This window comes from Castor canadensis, chromosome 9, assembly GCF_047511655.1.
Source record: "Castor canadensis chromosome 9, mCasCan1.hap1v2, whole genome shotgun sequence".
NCBI classification, from domain to species: domain Eukaryota; kingdom Metazoa; phylum Chordata; class Mammalia; order Rodentia; family Castoridae; genus Castor; species Castor canadensis.
In genome coordinates this window covers 108,984,277-109,001,820 of record NC_133394.1, presented here as the reverse complement: position 1 = coordinate 109,001,820, position 17,544 = coordinate 108,984,277, and positions in this window count along the sequence as shown.

Below are 17,544 nucleotides of genomic sequence, written 5' to 3'. Positions count from 1 at the left end.
ACTTATTTTTTCAAAGAACCAGCTTTTTATTTCATTGATTCTTTGTAATTTTTTTGTTTCTATTTCATTGATTTTGGCCCTTATTTTAATTATTTCTTTCATTCTGCTTGTTTTGGGATTTGCTTATTCTTGTTTTTCTAGGAGTTTGAGCTGTAGTATTATGTCATTGAGTTGAGTTCTTTCTGTCCTTTTAATATATGCACTCATGGCTATAAACTTTCCTCTTAGGACAGCCTTTGCTGTGTCCCATAGGTTCTGGTAGGTTGTGTTTTCATTTTCATTAAATTCCAGGAAAATTTTAATTTCCTCTTTATTTCATCAATGACCCATTCATCATTGAGCAATGTGTTGTTCAGCTTCCAATTGTTTATATTCTTTTTACTGCTGTTTTTGTTGTTGATTTCTAGTTTTGATGCATTGTAGTCAGATGGAATGCATGGGATTATTTCTATTTCTTTGCATTTGCTGAAGCTTGCTTTGTGCCCTAAGATATGATCAATTTTGGAGAAGGTTCCATGGGCTGCTAAGAAGAATGTGTATTGTGCAGAAGTTGGATGAAATATTCTGTAGACATCAGCTAGGTCCATTTGTTCTATGGTGTGATTTAGTTTTAGGATTTCTTTATTTATTTTTTGTTTGGATTACCTATCTATTGGTGATAGTGGAGTATTAAGGTCTCCTATTATCACTGTGTTGGAGTTTATATATGTTTTTAGGTCCTTCAGATTATGTTTGATGAAATTGGGTGCATTGACGTTGAGTGCATATAGGTTGATAATTTTTATTTCCTTTTTGTGTATTTCCCCTTTTTTTTGTATGAATTGTCCTTCTTTATTTCGTTTGATCAATGTAGGTTTGAAGTCTAGTTTGTCTGAGATAAGTGTTGCTACTCCTGCCTGTTTTCAGAGATCATTTGCTTGGTAAATATTCTTCCAGCCTTTCACTTTCAGACAGTGCTTATTTCTGTCAATGAGGTAGATCTCCTGTAGCCAGAAAATTTTTGGATCTTCCGTTTTATTCCAGTTTGCCAGTAGGTGTCTTTTGATAGGGGAATTTAGTCCATTTACATTCAGTGTTAGTATTGATAAATATGTGGTGATCCCTGTCATGTAGTTTTCTTTGTTGATTAAGAATTTGATTATGTGTAGCTGAATCAATGTTACTCTCCACTTTCTTGCCTTTTTTTCCCCTGTGGTTTAGTATTGCCTGCCTTTTCATAGTTTTGTTTGCTTTCTTTATCTGTGTGCAGAATTCCTTGGGAATCTTTTGTACTGGCGGCTTGGTGGTCATATATTGTTTTAATTTCTGCTTATCATGGAAGGCTTTTATTGTTCCATCTATTTTGAATGAAAGTTTTGCTGGGTAAAGTATCCTAGGATTGAAGTTATTTTCTTTCAGTGCTTGGAAGATTTCACCCCATGGTCTTCTTGGTTTTAATGTTTCTGTTGAAAATTCTGCTTTGATTTTGAGGGTTTACCTTGTATGTTATTTGTTTTTTCTCTCTTACAGCTTTCAATATTCTTTTTGTAGTCTCTGTACTCATTGTTTTAATGATAATATGTCATGGAGTAGTTCTATTTTTGTCAGGTCTGTTCAGTGTTCTGGAGGCTTCCTGTACCTGAATGGGCATAGTTTTCTCTAGATTTGGGCAATTTTCTGTTATTATTTTATTGAATATATTATGCATTCATTTTGCTTGCACCTCCTCTCCTTCTTCAATGCCCATGATTCTCAGCTTGGGTCGTTTGATGGAGTCAGTGAGTTCTTGCATTTTCTGTTCACAGGTCTTGAGTTGTTTAACTAATAGTTCTTTAATTTTTCCTTTAATTGCCCTTTCATCTTCAAGTTCTGAGATTCTGTCTCCTGTTTGTTCTACTCTGCTGGAATGGCCTTCCATTTTGTTTTGTATTTCTGTTTTATTCTTTTTTCTGAGGTTTTCCATATCATGGGTTACTTCTTTAATATTGTCAATTTTTGCCTTTAATTCATTTATCTCACTGCTTATGGTGATCTATATTTCAGCTTGGTGTTTTGTTAGGGTTCCTATGATTTCATTTATTTGTTTCTGTGTTTTCTCATATTCTTGAGTTTTGTTGTCTTGGAATTTCTTGAGTGTCTCCTGTACATTTTGGTTGATCATGTTGAGTAGCATCTCTATGAAATTCACATTAATTACTTTTAGAGTTTGTTCTTTAAGGGTGTTCTTGTGAGCTTTGTTGGGTTCCTTGGTATAGTTTATCTTTGTTTTGTTGGAGTCTGGGTCTGGGTATCTGTTTTCTTCATTTTGCTCAAAATCCTATACTACCTTATTTTGGGGGAGAGAATGGTTTCCATCCCTTTGCTTCTTCCCATATTTCTACTGGGTACCCTTTCTGTCCCTGGACTATGTGTAATTTGATATTACCTGAGTTAAATATTAATATTAACAAAATCGTGAGAGAAGGATAAACAAGAGAAAGAGAAGGAAAGATAAAAGAAAGAGAGAAGAGAGGGAAATAAAAGAAAGTAAAAAAAAAAAAATGGGCCAGATGGTGGGTGATCAAACAGCAAACCAGGTTGCCAAATCCTTAAAGAAGGGAGAAAAAGAAAAAAAAATCACCAGTGCTGGAATAGTAGGATTGCAGGCTTAGTTATTTTTAGTTCTTTAGTGTCCAGTCCAGTCTGTGTGTGTCTCTTAGGCACACTTGGAGCCCTCTAGTGGTAGTCCATGTGGGAGCCTGGTGGAGCGGTTATCTGGGAAGATTGTAAAGCTGGAGTCAGCTCTGCCTTAAAAGCGGGATTCCTGGCAGGCTGGTGGATGCAGCTGTTTTGTGCCAGGCTGGTGCCTGTCCCAGTGGGGTGGGGCTCCAGTCATTCCACATGGAGCTGTAGCCAGGCAAGGCCTGCTGGGTGGGAAGAGTCTGATGGGTGGGAGGAGTCCAATGAATGGGGGTCCGTTTGTCCCACATGTAGCTTGGGCTCAGCAGGGCCTGATAGGCAGTGGGCTTGGGGGAGGGGGCTGGTGTTCCAGCAAGCTATGGGACCGGCTGTGGGCTGGGGTGCAGCATGGACAGGTGGCAGGGATCACAGTGGTCCTGGATCCTATGACGTGGCTGAGATGCAGATATTCCTGTGTGGTGTGGGTCCAGGGGCTGGAGGCTGACATGGCTGAGGGGTGGGTAAGCCACCATGTGTGGGACTGGTGCGGGGCTGTGGCCTGGCACAGCCCAAGGGGCAGAGAGCCTGGCAGAATGGAGCGGCAGCTCTGCAGACCTATGGGGCAGGGATTTGGCAGGCCAGCTATTCTTTTATTAGATCATGGCATGGAGAAGCCTTACACTATCTAATTGTTTAGAGTGCCTTGTTTTTGGCCCTTCCTGGTGCTTTACCTCAGCCAGGTATGTCTCCAGCTTCTGGGCACAGTCTCTGGGTCAGGAGCTCAGGAGGTCTGCAGCTCTGTCTCTTTTGCCGTCTTGAATCTCAAGTTTCTTAAAAGAAAAAAAATTCATACTTTTTGTATTTGAGTTTATTTTAGTGCATCTTAACTTTTACACAAAAGAATGACAAAATTCATCATGAGGAAAATCCACACTTGGTAAAGAGCAGAAATAATATCACATATTTTAAGTGCAATGTAAATTTAATAAAATAATGCTAGAGAAATTATTAAAGCAGAAATAATAAATAACTGATGGCACAAAAAATAAAATTATAATAAAAATTGCAAACAAATTTTTATTATGTTTCTTAGAAAATAACAGTCATAGCATCAAGAGGATCAGCATCATTTTCTTCATTTGTTTACAAAAAAAATTAAAATTAAATAGTATGTGTTTAAGTCAAGAGAGTAAATCAGAACAACAGGCCAGGCATGGCAGTTCATGATGGTAGTCCCAGCTAATTGGAAGACAAAGGTAGGAGAGTTGTGGTCCAATGCAATCCAGACTAAAAGTCTGAGGCCCCATCTGAAAAATAAAACAAAAAGGCTAGAAATATACTTCAAGTGATAGAGTGCTTACCCACCATGTGTAAGGCCCTGAGATCAAACTCCAGTACCTCCAAAAAAGAGGGAAGAGGAGGAGAAGGAGGAGGAAAGGAGGGAAGAAGAGGAGAAGAAATTCAAATCTGAACTTTATATGAGAAAAGGTAATAAGGAATCTGCAGAAAAAATAATGAATTTGAAAGGAGAAAATTGATAGAATTATTATGTTTTCCAACAGATGAAGAGATAAGCACCTAGAATCTAGCTACTGTCTATATGCACCCATACATAGATAGAAACATAAATGTACAGCCTTATTAGTAGGAAAATATAGGCTATCTAAAAATCTAAGTATATGTATATATAATCAGTAAATACTAAATAATTTCTATACTGTGTGGGGTAGTTTCCCTTTCAAAATATTCTGAAGGAACAAAACTTGTCAACACTTTGAGTTTAAACTTCTACATCCAGAAATTTGAGAGAATAATTTCAACTCTTTGAAACCATCTAGCCTGTGGTGCTTTGATATAATTATCTTGGGAAACAAACACAGCTATTTTGAAGCTATGGCAATAGATTTATGAAAATTTAAAGGTTTTATATAACTAGGGATATTGAAATATTTATTCAAATTGACATATTCTTTATTGATGATGCAATATACTTACCTTGCATTTTATTTTACCTATTAATATTGTAACCAATTTTTCTTCACTTATCTTTTCCAAGGCTTCTGTTTTCTCTGCATTTTTACTTTCAGCATTTCATTATCATTGTTTTGCACATACCTTTTTTCTACAATATTTTAATAGATTTCTCCGAAGTAGGTAACTCATTAAATTTTGACTAAGTTTTTAGTCAACAGGAATGTATTATTATCAAACTATGTGTTTAAGTCAATAATTTTATTTCTATTTCATACCTGTTCTTTCCTTTTTTGTTTCCTACCTACTTACTTTCTTTTAAATTATTTTGGGTTTCAATTTATTCCTCTTTATTTGTTTAGAAATTATGTAAGCTCTATTTTTTTCTAAGCATCCAGCACTGAATATGCAAACTATTTCTATTCTTCACTAATTGTTCCATAAATTATACCTTCTTTTTAAATTACAAAAGTCATAGTTAATCAGCACCTTTATCCTTCTCTTGATTAACAAAAATTATTGGGTAATTTAACTCTATTTGCCTCCCTCCCAGATTATGTATAAATTCATTCATGAATACTAATATATTACTATTTATAATCCTAAACATATGTATTATACATTTATAGATTTATCTTCATGTTTACAAGCTTATTGTTTTTTTATTCCTTTTTGAATCCTATGTCTTTCATTTGATATCACTTTAATTTCTTCTCTCTAATCTGCTTCCTTTTATCTCTTTTCCTTCATAATTGATTTGTTGTGGTAAGCTTAGTTTATTGTCTGAAATGTTGTTCTCATACATTACCTCTTTCTTACTCTCTCTCAACATTTATAGTATTAAAAGTCATATAATAGACTTTACTACTTTACTTTTTACATTTATAAATTTTCATCTTAGTTTCCATCATATTTTTCTTCAATATCTGAGTATTTGTTTCTGATTTGTTTTCCAACTGCCTCCTTACCTATGTCTTTGTGTCTAAACTGATGTTTTCTGGGCATTTTTCTTACCTTTCATTATTAAGGCCCCTAATAACAAGAATCCAGTGAATATTGATATGTATTAAACTTTTCTGAGTAAAAAGTCAGTTAAGTGTGAAATAATTCTTGCTATTCAGATTTTAAAGGTAAGTGGATATAAGGCAATGTGTACAGCAGTAAATACATTTATTGTAAAGCAAAAAAGAAAACCTTAGAGTTTAATCATAAGGTCTTTAAACAGTAATAATAAAAACAGTAACTTGGAGAATGTTGGAAATGGGCTTTAATCATTAAAAATATTCACAAAATTAGAAAAAATATTTTGGTTTAATCTTTACTCAAATGGTAGAAATAAGAGTTTTTATCCTCTGAAAAGTGTATGAAATAGAAAACTTAGAAAAGAAAATAATTAAAATAAACATGCAGAAATTATCTAAAGAAATAAAGCAAGGCACTAGTTTTCAATAATCTGTTTATAAATTATGTTATATAGAAAAGAACAAAGTGTAGCCAGATGCCAGTGGCTCACGCCTGTAATATTAGATAGTCAGGAGGCAGAGATCAGGAGGATCACAGTACAATGCTAGCGTGAGCAAACAGTTTGAGACACTCTATCTCAGAACACATCACAAAAATGGGCTGGTGGTACAGGCTCAATGTATAGGCCCTGAGTTCAAGCCCCAGAAAAAAAAAAGAAGAAGAAAATAGAAAAAAGAAAAAGAACAAAAGTGAGACAACCAGGAATGGGAAAACTTATAAAAGTGGCAGTGGGAGGAAAACTCCACAGGAGAGGGGGGAAGACCACTTCCCATGTGAACTGTAAATAAACAAACACGGCTGAGAAAGCTGGTGCAGTGTCACCTCCCCCAGTGTGCTTGGAAAGGGGAAAGCTTGTAGCAGTGGCTCATGCACAGGAGAACTCTGAGTAAACAAAGCCTGTAGGGCCAGGTGAGTGTTAAGCTCACTCCTGAGATCTGCATAAATAAAGCCTCCAGCAACAGCAGGCTGACAGCAGCGGGCAGGGGAGCCACAGCCACAGATAGCCATTCACAGAACTGTCTCCAGACTCTTTTTTATTCTCCCTACCTTTGATGAGACAACAACTGAACTACACCTGCATGCTGAAAAACTTACTGAAACTGTATTGCATTTGAACTTGGGACACTTTGTGGGGTTTTTTTGTTGTTGTTCTGTGCTGTTTTGTCTTTTTAGTTTTTGTTCCCCTTTGATGAGACAATGATAGAACTACTTCTGAGACATCATCTCCAGGATTGGAGGCTGAGGGATGAACACCAAAATTATTAAGACTGAAAATTTATTGAATTTGAACTTGGAGAAATTTTTTATATATATAAATTTTTTTCATTTATTTATTTTTTCTTTTTATTTTTTTACTTTCAATCCTCTTTCTGTCTCTCTAATGACTTCAGCTTACTGTTAATTAGTACACTATCTCTTCCTGTTTATATCTTTGAAACTTTTCTTTTGTTTGTTTGTTTTGGCTTTTTTTCTACTTGTTTTTTTGCTTTTCCCTTTTTCTTTAACTTCTTTGTTTTCCACTCCTCTCACCCTTCCATTCTAAATATCACCATTATTATTATTACAAGCTAGAAATACTTAATTGCACACAGTACAGGGACAATAACAACACCAAGGGCAATGACAGGAAGACAGAAAAAACAGGGAAACCAGTTTCCCCACAGCAAAAAATTAGTACAGGAACCAGAGGGGAATTAAGAAAAAAGATACTCAGATCCAGACTCCAAAAAAATGAAGATAAAATATGCAAAGAACCCAAAGAAGCCCACAAGAACAATCTAAAAGAAGAAATATTACAGGTACTCAATGAGAATTTTATAGAGATGATACTGGATATAGTCAACCAAAATGTACAGGAGACACTCAAGAAATTCCAAGACAACAAAAATAGAGAATGTGAAAAAGCACAAGAAGAAATAAAAGAAAACATAGAAGCACTGTATAAACACAAAAGTGAAACAAAGAACATGTTTAATAAAGAGATAAATGAACTCAGGACAAAAACAGACAACATTAAAGAGGAAATGACTCAGGATATGGAAAACCTCAGAAAAAAGAACAAAACAGAATTGCAAAACAAAATGGAAGGCCAATCCAGCAGAATAGAACAAACAGAAGACAGAATCTCAGAACTCAAAGATGAAATGGTAATTAAAAGGAAAACTGAAGAACTATTAGTTAAACAACTCAAGACCTGTGAAAAGAAAATGCAAGAACTCATCGACTCGATCAAAAGACCAAACCTGAGAATCATGGGCATTGAAGAAGGAGAAGAGGTGCAAGCAAAGGGAATGTGTAATATATTCAACAAAATAATAACAGAAAATTCCCCAAATCTAGAGAAATCTATTCCCATACAGATGCAAGAGGCCTCCAGAATACCAAACAGACCAGATCAAAATAGAACTACCCCACGGTGTATCATCATTAAAACAACAAGTACAGAAACCAGGGAAAGAATATTGAAGGTTGTAAGAGCGAAAAATACAAATAATATACAAAGGTAAACCCATGAAAATCATCACAGCAGACTTCTCAACAGAAACATTAAAAGCAAGAAGAGCTTGGGGTGAGATCTTCCAGGCACTGAATGAAAATAACTTCAACCCCAGCATACTCTACTCAGCAAAACTATCATTCAAAATAGATGGAGCAATAAAAGTCTTCCATGATAAGCAGAAACTAAAACAATATGTGACCACAAAGCCACCACTACAAAAGATTCTTTAAGGGATTCTGCACACAGAAAGTGAAACCCAACATAACCATGAAAGAACAGGCAGCATCAAAGTATAGGAAAAGAAAAAACAAGAAAGTAGAGAGTAACCTCAACTTAGGTACACACAATCAAACCTTCAAACAACTAAGACAACTAAATGACAAGAATCACCACATACTTATCAGTACTAACACTTAATGTTAATGGACTTAATTCCCCCATCAAAATGGATTAAAAAGGAAGATCCAACAATTTGTTGCTTACAGGAGACCCATCTCACCAACAGAAATAAGCATAGGCTTAAGATGAAAGGCTGGAAGAAAACTTACCAAGCCAATGGTACCCAAAACAGGCAGGAATAGCAATATTTATCTCTGACAAAGTAGACTTCAAACTTACATTGATCAAACGAGATAAAGAAGGACATTCCATACTAATAAAGGGGGAAATAGACCAAAAGGAAATAACAATTATCTACCTATATGCACCCAATGTCAACACATCCTCACCAAACATACCCTGAAAGACTTACAACCACATATTAACTCCAACACAGTGGTTGTGGGAGACTTTAACACCCCATTATCAACAATAAATAGGTCATCCAAACAAAAAATCAATAAAGAAATCCTGGATCTAAAATATGCAATAGATCAAATGGACCTAGTAGATGTCTACAGAACATTTCATCTAACTTCTACACAATATACATTCTTCTCAGCAGCCCATGGAACCTCCTCTAAAATAGATCATATCTTAGGGAACAAAGCAAGCCTCAGCAAATATAAGAAAATAGAAATAATACCATGCTCTCTATCTAATCACAATGCAATAAAACTAGAACTCAACAACAAAAGTAAAGAGAAAAAACATGCAAGCAGGTGGAAAATAAATAACTCATTACTTAATGAACAATGGGTCATTGATGAAATAAAACAGGAAATTAAAAAGTCTCTGGAAGTCAATGAAAATGAAAACACAACCTACCGGAACCTATGGGACACAGCAAAGACAGTCCTGAGAGGAAAGTTTATACCCACGAGTGCATATATTAAAAAGACTGAAAGATCTCAAATCAATGACCTAATGATACATCTCAAACTCCTAGAAAAACAAGAACAAGCAAATCCCAAAACAAATAGAAGGAGAGAAATAATAAAAATAAGAGCTCAAATCAATGAAATAGAAACCAAAAAAACCATACAAAGGATCAATGAAACAAAAATTTGGTTCTTTGAAAAAATAAAAAAGATTGACAGACCCCTGGAAAACCTGACTAAAATGAGGAGAGAAAAAACCCAAATTAGTAGAATCAGGAATGCAAAAGGGGAGATAACAACAAACACCATGGAAGTCCAGGAAATCATCAGAGACTATTTCAAGAACCTATATTCAAATAAATTTGAAAATCTTAACGAAATGGACAGATTTATAGATACATATGATCATCCAAAACTGAACCAAGAGGATATTAATCACCTGAATAGATCTATAACACAAAATGAAATTGAAGCAGCAATCAAGAGTCTCCCCAAAAAGAAAAGTCCAGGACCTGATGGGCTCTCTGCTGAATTCCATCAGATCTTTAAAGAAGAACTGATACCAACCCTCCTTAAACTGTTCCACAAAATAGAAAGGGAAGGAAAACTGCCAAACACATTATATGAAGCCAGTATTACACTTATCCTAAAACCAGGCAAAGACACCTCCAAAAAGGAGAACTGTAGGACAATCTCCTTAATGAACATTGATGCAAAAATCCTCAGTAAAATAATGACAAACCGAATTCAACAACACATCAAAAAGATGTGCTTCATCCCAGGAATGCAGGGGTGGTTCAGCATACAAAAATCAATAGATGTAATAAACCACATTAACAAAAGCAAAGTCAAAAACCACATGATCATCTCAATAGATGCAGAAAAAGCCTTTGATAAGATCTAACACCATTGCATGATAAAAGCTCTAAGAAACTAGGAATAGAAGGAAAATACCTCAACATTATAAAAGCAATATATGACAAATCTACAGCCAGCATCATACTTTACAAGACAAACTGAAACCATTCCCTCTAAAATCAGGAACTAGACAAGGATGCCCACTATCTCCACTCCTATTCAACATAGTACTGGAATTCCTAGCCAGAGCAGTTAGGCAAGAAGAAGGAATCAAAGGAATACAAATAGGTAAAGAAAGTGTCAAAATATCCTCATTTACAGATGACATGATCCTGTACCTTAAAGACCCAAAAAACTCTACACAAAAGCTCCTAGACACCATCAATAGCTATAGCAAGGTAGCAGGATATAAAATCAACATAGAAAAATCATTAGCATTTCAATACACTATGAATGAACACACTGAGAAAGAATATATGAAAACAAATCCATTTACAATAGCCTCAAAAAAATCAAATACCTAGGTGTAAATCTAACAAAGTATGTGAACGACCTCTACAAGGAAAATTATAAACTTCTGAAGAAAGAAATTGAGGAAGACTATAGAAAGTGGAGAGATCTCCCATGCTCATGGATTGGTAGAATCAACATAGTAAAAATGTCTATACTCCCAAAAGTAATCTACATGTTTAATGTAATTCCCATCAAAATTCAAATGACATTCATTAAAGAGATTGAAAAATCTACCATTAAATTTATATGGGAACACAACAGGCCATGAATAGCCAAGGCAATACTCAGTCAAAAGAACAATGCTGGAGGTATCACAATACCCAACTTCAAACTATATTACAAACCAATAGCAATGAAAACAGCATGGTACTGGCACAAAAACAGACATGAAGACCAGTGGAACAGAATAGAGGACCCAGATATGAAGCCACACAACTACAAAAACTTGTCTTTGACAAAGGCACTAAAAACATATGATGGAGAAAAGACAGCCTCTTCAACAAAAACTGCTGGGAAAACTGGTTAGCAGTCTGCAAAAATCTGAAACTAGATCCATGTATATCACCCTATACCAATATTAACTCAAAATGGAACAAAGATCTTAATATTAGACCTCAAGTACTAAAGTTGGTACAGGAAAGAGTAGGAAATACTCTGGGATAGTAGGTATAGGTAAGAACTTTCTCAATGAAATCCCAGCAGCACAGCAACTAAGAAATAGCATAGATAAATGGGACTTCATAAAACTAAAAAGCTTCTGCTCAAGAAAAGAAACAGTCTCTAAGCTGAAGAGAACACCCACAGAGTGGGAGAAAATATTTTCCAGCTACACATCAGACAAAGGACTGATAAGTAGAATATATAGGGAACTTAAAAAACTAAATTCTTCCAAAATTAATGAACCAATAAAGAAATGGGCAAGTGAACTAAACAGATATTTCTCAAAAGAAGAAATTCAAACCACCAAAACACACATGAAAAAAATGCTCACCATCTCTAGCAATAAAGGAAATGCAAATTAAAACCACACTAAGATTCCACCTCACCCGTTAGAATAGCCATCATTAGCAACACCGCTAACAACAGGTGTTGGGGAAGATGCGGGAAAAAAGAACCTTCTTACACTGTTGGTGGGAGTATAAACTAGTATAATCACTCTGGAAAGAAATTTGGAGGCCACTTAAAAAGCTAAACATTGATCTACCATATGATCCAGCAATACCACTCTTAGGGATATACCCAAAAGAATGTGACACAGGTTACTCCAGAGGCACCTGCACACCCATGTTTATTGCAGCACTATTCACAATAGCCAAGTTATGGAAACAGCCAAGATGCCCCACTACTGATAAGTGGGTTAAGAAAATGTGGTATTTATACACTATGGAATTTTATGCAGCCATGAAGAAGAACGAAATGTTATCATTCCTGGTAAATGGATGGAATTGGAGAACATCATTCTGAGTGAAGTTAGCCTGGCCCAAAAGACCAAAAATCATATGTTCTCCCTCATATGCAGACATCAGATCAAGGGCAAATGGAACAAGGGGATTGGACTTTGAGCACATGATAAAAGCGAGAGCACACAAGGTAGGTATGAGGATAGGTAAGACACCTACAAAACTAAATAGCATTTGTTGCCCTCAATGCAGAGAAACTAAAGCAGATACTTTAAAGCAACTGAGGCCAATAGGAGAAGGGGACCAGGAGCTAGAGAAAAGGCTAGGTCAAAAAGTATTAACCTAGAAGGTAACACACATGCACAGGAAATTAATGTGAGTCAACTCCCTGTATAGCTAGTCTTATCTCAACTAGCAAAAACCTTTGGTCCTTCCTATTATTGCTTATACTCTCAATACAACAAAATTAGAGATAAGGGCAAAATAGTTTCTGCTGGGTATTGAGGGGGTGGGGGGGAGAGGGAGGGGGTGGTTGAAGGGGGAGAAATGACCCAAACATTGTATGCACATATGAATAAAAAATAAAAATAACAAAGTGAACCAAGTGCACAGGAATAAATGAAGAGGAAAGAGTCCACAGGAAACAGTCATAGGGTGATTTGTGAACTGGAAAATAGTAAGAATTTGCCTAGAATGCAGCTCATTAAAGTAGAGATAAAATTCTGAAAACATATGAGACTTTGTACAACCTTTATATACATCAAGAGACACAGGTAAAACTGCATATACTCAAAGAAATTTAAATAAGTATAAAATATGAAGCACCTACACTTATGATGCAAGAATTTAGAAGCAAAAAAATTGAGGGAATTAATAAAATTTAAATCAATTGAATAAAAACTGTAGAAAAACCTCAAAACTGTTTATTTACAAAGTCAAATATCATAAATAAGTCATTTGTAAACAAGATTAAAATTATAGATAACTTATTTATAAAGATTAAAATGAGAAGAATAATTGTATGCATTTAGTTACAAGAATATTATGAGATTATTTATAAGATTATGACCACAAATTTGCATTTAAAGGAGCAATGACCACTTCCTTAATCAGATTCATCCAAGAATAAGAAGAAAACTTGAATATCCCAATTGAGATATTGACAAGATGATTTAAATATTATCATTAAATAATATTACGAAAAGAAAAATTCTCAGAGCTGAAATATACCTGCCCTTAGAGAATGATTACATTGTCACTTAAAAATTACAGGCTACAAAAGATGAAAATCTTCCCAACACATTTAAGCATGATAAAATCATCAAGTAACTACCAATGGAAAAAACTTAGAAAGGAAAGAAGAAAGAAATTACATGAATTTGCACATGCAAACTAACACAAACATCTTTCTATAATATTAGCAATAATACCAGCAGCATATTTCAAAAGGTCAAACAGGATTTAGAACAGGAATTTATGGATGGGTCAATACAAAATTAATAAGCATGATTTGATATTGTCACAACTGATAAAAGCAACCAAGTAACTATATTGTTTATTCATAATAACATGATAGTTTGTGTCAGGCACTGTTTCCAAAGGTTTATTCATAATTTCAAGTAGCAACCTTATGAGTTAGAGGCTATTATTATTTCCTCCATTTTATATCTGAGAAAATTGTGGCGTATCTAACATTCTCTGGGCTACACAGCATGTAAGTATGGGAGGTAGAGATCAAATATAGGGATTCTGGCTCTTTAAACTTGGTCTAAAACCACGATGCCTTTCTGTGTATCAGAAGATGTAGCTGAAGGACAAAAACAAAACACAACACAATGGATGTATCAGTGAAATTAGAAATAGAAGATGCAAATAAATATCATTCTAGATTATTAAAAAGTAAAAGCCTTCCAACTAAAATCAAGAAGAAACCAGCAGGCAGGCACCACTACCATTTATCCCACATCGTGCAATTGTGGAAGCATTGTGCTAATAACTCAGAAAAACTAAATAATAAAAATCAGAATTATTTTTGAAGAGATCCCAAATCACATATATAGAGGATAATATGACTATACTGGCTATCTACACCTGTATTACCAATTATTCCAAAATGTCATGGCTTAAAATGGTAACAGATGTTTTACTATCATCTCTCATAGTACTGATATTGACTAGACTTAAATAGTTATAAACTGAGGACATCTAGCACTTACAGACAGATGAATTACCTGGGAAGAATTATCCTAGGGCTTGTCACCATGTCTGAACTGAGTTCTTATGTGGAAAGTGCGAAGGACTGGGGAGTGAGGTTGCTGGGGATCCTGCTCTCTATCTCTGTGTAATCTACGTGCTGTGCCCAGAATGGCAGCTTCCAGGAAACAGGGGAAGTGCTTATTCAGCACTTCACAGTGAATGTACTGAAGGAGTGAGTAAAATGAAACTTTCACCTCTTATAGTCCAGCTTCAGAAAATCAAACTTCTTCTTCCAGAAGACACTTCACCTCTGCTGTGATATTTTTTGCTTTAGGCAGCCACAGAGACCAGCCAGGAGACATGGACTCCTTACCATGATGGGTAGTAATAAAGTTCTGGGAGTCTATGGACCCAGAAATTCTGTTGTGAATATTTTGGGAAAATATAATCTTCCCCAAGGATGTTACTCTGGAGCCAGACTGCTATTTAGTCTTTTAAAAATATTCACCAAAGCATCAACCTCATAAGTAAACTACAGGTCCTATGTGGAAAACATTTGTAAAAAGAAGGAGCAGTAAGAGATACAACAAATGAAGCCAGGTTCTGGTGGCACACGCCTGTAATCTTAGAGATTCTTGGGAGGCTGAGATCCGACTTATAGTTTGAGATAGTTCATGAAATCCCATCTCCAAAATAACCAGAGCAAAAATGGACTAGAGATGCAGTTCAAGTGGCAGAATACCTGCTTTGTAAGGGCAAAGCTTTGAGTTCAAACTAAAATAGGGGGAAGTTAGATAATAGAATACAGCTGATTTAAATAAGTTAACTAAACCTAATGTTCTTATTTTAAATGGGAATTAATAATAACTTTTTGGAAGATTGCTAAAAAATTAAATCTATCAGTATGTATTACATTTCTTTACAATTATCTTGTAAAGAACAAAAATAATTTATAAAATTTTGATGTCAAGAGTAGGAAAGACATTATACCTTAGAGAACTTGTGTAGAAAATAATTGAAATGGTTTTGAATACTCTTCAGCTATTTCCTTGGCAGGATGAGGAATGTACACGGTTTAATGCTTGAATAAGAACACATGTAGAGGCAAATTTGAAGTGGAGAGTGATGGATACTGATGTGTGCGTGAAAGTTTCTCACTTTCTGGAAAGTTTGTTTCTGTATAAACTAGAAATACAGAAAAAAAGAGATGTGTGCACCATTTGTTGCACATACCACTGTAACATGTGTGTTCCATGAAAGAAAAGTTCATGTATACAAGAAATGTGGCTTTAGAATCAGTAGTCTTTGTTTAGTAAGTTTTGACCTTTTCTTCTCCTTTCCCTCTCTATTTCTCTCTCTCTCTCTCAGTAGTACTAGAATTTGAACTCAAAGCCTCACACTTGCTTGGCAAATGCTCTACCACTTGAGCCACAACCTAGCCACTTACTTGCTTTAATTATTTTTCTGATAGGGTTTCATTTTTACCCAGGGCTGCTCTCAGACAGTGATCCTCCCACCTATGCCTCTCTGTTGGTGGGATTATAGACATGCACTCTGGCCTGTCCTTTCTTTCCAATGTTTGTTAGTTTGGAAATTCATTCTTCCTTCAAGTTAATTCTTATGGAATATTGACTTTCCAATTGCAGAGCATGATGGCAATACCTAAGCCACGTTAGAGAAGCACCATGAATATTTCTCTGTTAAGTCACTCCATTTTCTTATGAACTCCTTGGAGTAAGTCTTTTCATTTTCCTGAGGTCAGACCTAGTGTAGATTCTCAATTAAGTGTTTCCAGCTACCTTTTTCAATAATAAGTCTGGGAGCATACTATTCATGATATTCTAAAAATGTTTCAAATGAAACCATCATGCTAATTCTAGTACAATTATGAAACATTTGTAACATATATAATTCTCTTTCTCATATTTCAAAAATGTTGTGTAATTGTATTAAAATTTTGCTTTATTTTCTTAGCCTACTAGGAATGTCTGTATAATATTCTGTTTTGATTTCTCTACATTAAATGAGTGGGAGCTCTCATCTGGAAAATATATGATGCATAAAAAGTCCAACCCGACAACTCATGAAATATTATTAAGTATTGTGATTCTAATTAATTGAGAAGTAGAAAAAAAAGTCCACTCAAGAGTTAATATTGGGTTTCCACTAATAAAGAGAGCCTAAAAATAATCTATCACCACTTCAAAAACCACTAAGCTATACTTTAATAAATATTCTAATGGGTGTTTTTCATTTGTTTTTTTTTTTGAATAACAGATTTGTCACTGAAAAACACCTTTTCTCTGGCATACCAATGAAAACTGAATATTATAGTTTGAACATTGGGATACTAAGAAAAGGAGAGATGTTATTTTTAAAGGTACTTTTAAGGTAGATGATTCGATGACATGTCAGATTTACAATTATTTCTATCCAAAAGCAGTTGGAATTCTCAAGTTGTCATGTAAGAATAGGAAATAGTTTGCAATCAGTTTAAGGCAAGTAATGGTGTTGGAACCCACATAAAATACAAATTCCTTGTTCCTATATTGTGTGTGTGTGTGTGTGTGTGTTAAAAATCTCTACATACATTTTTGGCCTCTGTGGCTGCTCCTTTCGTCTCTTTCAGCTACTGTTATATATTGTACAATATCTCAGTCCTTTTCCCCTAATGCATGTTGAAAATCAATAGCTTTGTTTTATTTCCTTTCTTTTATGCTGCCTTTGTTGCTGAGGTTCTCTTAACAGCCCTAATCAGTCACAGTAAAAATAATGGATTGCATTTGATGAAACAGATCCCTGTTTCTAAAACAATTTTGTAAGAAAGTCCTCACAAGTATTCAGTGTACTGAAACTACCAGAAAATTATATTTACAAGATGCCCTGGTCAAGTGTTATCTTTATTTCTGTGGTTAGTTGGGGTGAGGGATGAGGAAAAGTTAATTCGAAGCTTTACCACTATTGAAAGAGTAGATTTGCCTCTCTGAAATCTGTTAAAATGAGGACCTGGGAAACCTTTGGTTGCAGATAGATATTAATGAAAAATACCAATTCAAAATTATATTCAGACCAAAGACATTCCCAGGAGGGAAATTCTCATTTAAATAATGTTTTTTGTCAATTAATCTTTTTTCCCAGTCCCAATCACCAGGTTCTTTGATAAAGCAAGAGAGAAGAGGTTAGTGGG